The sequence below is a fragment of the Dipodomys spectabilis genome, unplaced genomic scaffold (genome assembly GCF_019054845.1).
Source record: "Dipodomys spectabilis isolate Male_0828 unplaced genomic scaffold, ASM1905484v1 ptg000356l, whole genome shotgun sequence".
Lineage (NCBI taxonomy): Eukaryota > Metazoa > Chordata > Mammalia > Rodentia > Heteromyidae > Dipodomys > Dipodomys spectabilis.
The window spans coordinates 620,449-623,820 of record NW_024871033.1 but is presented as its reverse complement, the minus strand read 5'-3'; positions in this window follow the sequence as shown (position 1 = coordinate 623,820).

Genomic DNA, 3,372 nt, shown 5'->3' with positions numbered 1-3,372 from the left:
TTAGAACCCCAAAGAGACCAGACAAGAACAGGACATCCGACCATCACATTATTAAAGGCACAGGATCAATTCAGACCAAGGAAAAGATACTTAAACCTGTCAAGGATAAAAGATTAATCACCTATAAAGAGAAACCAATTAGAATCACTTCAGATTTCTCAGCAGAAACAATTAAAGCAAGAAATGCCTGGAATGATGTATGCCATACCCTAAAAACAAACAACTATCAACCAAGAATACTGCAGCCAGCTAAACTCTCCTTCATAACTGAAGGTAAAATAAAAACCTTCCATAGCAAAGAAAAACTGAAACAACATATCTCCACCAAACCAGCCCTACAAGATACTTAAAGATATCCTACACATAGAAAACCAACAAGACCACAAGATAGGCCAAAAAACCGCACCCAAACTGAAAATCCAAGAACCATCAGAAGAACCCAGTTGCCTCAGGCCTCAAGAAGGTGCATAAAATGGCAGGAACTCCTAAATACCTCTCAGTCCTATCTCTCAACATTAATGGACTTAACTCTCCAATTAAGCAACATAGACTGTCTTGTTGGATTAATAAGCAAGTTCCTTCTATCTGCTGCCTTCAGGAGTCACACCTAGCCCATAAAAACAAACACATTTTGAAAGTGAAAGGCTGGAACAAAATCTACCAAGCCCCCATAAACAGGCGTGAGTTGCAATCCTAATATCAGATAAAATAGACTTCAAATTAAAGTGAGAAGAGATAAAAAAAAGGTTGATAAATATTAAATAAGGGATCTCTCCTTCAGGAGGATATTACAATTATAAATATGTATTCACCAAACAACGAAGCACCCAAATTTATACAAGAAACACCACTTTCCCTCAAATCTCACATAGATCCAAAGACAATTGTTGGGGACTTTAACACACCACTATTCCCACTAGATAGATCAACTCAGCAAAAATTCAACAGAGAAACCTCATAGCTAAACAACTGCATACTTCAACTAAATTTAACAGACATCTTGTGGGGCACATGGGCAGCAAAGATCGTGCTGAGAGGTCTACCCTAAAATCTGATTGGATAAATCTTAGTTGCATGATAGGGTGTGACCTTTACAGTGATTGGTTGGTTCCTTTCCCTCCCCTTCCATGCTACGCGGTCTTTTGCATTAAAAAGTGCTAGCTGTGTGGTAATAAACGAGTTCTTGCTTGACTTGACTTCCTGCTGCGTTTGACTATCTCCGAGGGAGTCTGGGGAAAGGGCGAGCGGCACACTTACCTTTCCATGGACCTTATCTGTCATCCGCAGGATGGACAAAGACCCAACAATATCTACCAAATATTTCACCCAGCAGCATCAGAATACAGGTTTTTTTTTTTCAGCAGCACATGGAACTTTTTCCAAAATAGACCACAGTTTAGGTCACAAATCAAATATGTCCAAATTCAGAAACATTGAAGTTATATCTTACATTCTCTCAGACCACAAGGGAATGACATTAGAACTCAACACCAAAAGCCACCAAAGAAATCCTGGAACACACAGAATCTGAACAATACACTGTTGAATCACCAGTGGGTCATGGAAGAGATTAAAAAATAAATTCAAATATTCATGATATTCAACAACAATGAACACACAAATTACCAGCTCCTCTGGAACACAGCAATGGCAGTACTCATAGGCTAGTTTATACCTCTGAGTTCCTACATCAAGAAATTGGAGAGATCTGAAACCAACAATTTAATGAGATATCTGAATGTTCTTGAAAAGGAGCAGCAAGATAAACCCCAATCCAGTAGACGGAAAGAAATAATTAAAATTAAATCATAATTAAATGAATTAAAATCCAAACAAACCATAGAAAGAATGAACAAAACAAAGAGTTGGTTCTTCGGAAAAGTTAACAAAATAGACAGACCCTTAACAAATTTTATCATAAAAAGAAGGGAACACACCCAAATAAATAAACTCAGAGATGAGAATGGAAACATTACCACAGAAACAACGAAGATTCAGAACATTATAAGGGAATAGTTCTCAAACTTTATAATAAGTTTCAGAACATGGCAGAAATGGACCTTTTCCTAGCAAATATCGACATGTCGAAAATAAACCAAGATGAGTTAAACCATCTTAACAGGCCCATATCAAGCATTGAAATAAAAACAATAAGAGACCTCCCATCTAAGAAAAGCCCAGGACCAGACAGATGTACAGCAGAATTCTACAAGGCCTTCAAATCGGAGCTGATACCAATACTCCTTCAACTCTTCAATAAAATTGAAAGAGAAAGTTCACTCATTCTATGAAGCCATCATAACCCTCATCCCAAAACCAGGCAGGGACTCATCAACGAAAGAGAACTATAGACCCATTTCTTTGATGAACATTGATGCAAAACTTCTCAGCAAAATTTTGGCCAATCGACTTCAACAATTCATCCAAAAAAATCATACACCACAATCAAACAGGATTCATTTCAGTGATGCAAAGCTGGTTCAATATACACAAATCAATTAATATAATTCACCACATCAACAAGATCAAGGTCTCAATAGATGCAGAAACAGCATTTGACAAGATCTAACACCCCTTTATGATGAAAGTTCTGGAAAAATTAGGAATCTATGGAACATTCTTCAATATAATAACGACTGTATATGACAAACCTACAGACAGCATTATATTAGCAGTGAAAACTAAAGCCATTTCCTTTTAACTCAGGAAAGAGAAAAGGATGTCTACTCTCTCCACTTCTCTTCAATCTAGTATTAAAATGCCTAGCTACAACAATAAGACAAGATGCAAACATAAAAGGGATCCAAATAGGGAAAGATGAAGTAAAAACTCTCCCTCTTTGTGGATGACATGATCTTGTATTTAAAGAATCCCGAAGACTCCACTCCCAAATTACTCAAGCTGATTCAAAACTGTGGCAACGTAGCAGGGTATAATATTAGCTCTCAAAAATCAATAGCTTTTCTGTATGCCAACAATGAGAAAAGCGTGGCTGAAATCAGGAAAGTAACTCCATTCTTAATAGCCCCACAAAAAATAATATACCTAGGACTTAACTTAACCAAAGAAGTGAAGGACCTCTATGATGAAAAATTTCAAAACCTGAAAAAGGAAATCAAAACAGAACTTATATATATATATATATATATATATATATATGTATATTTATATATATGAACTTAGATATATATATATACATAATGGAGTTTTATATATATATATGGAGTTATATATATATATATATGATATATATATATATATGAACACACACATGCACACACACACACACATATATATACATATATACATATATATATATATATATATATATATATATATATATATACACACACACACACATAATGGAGTTCT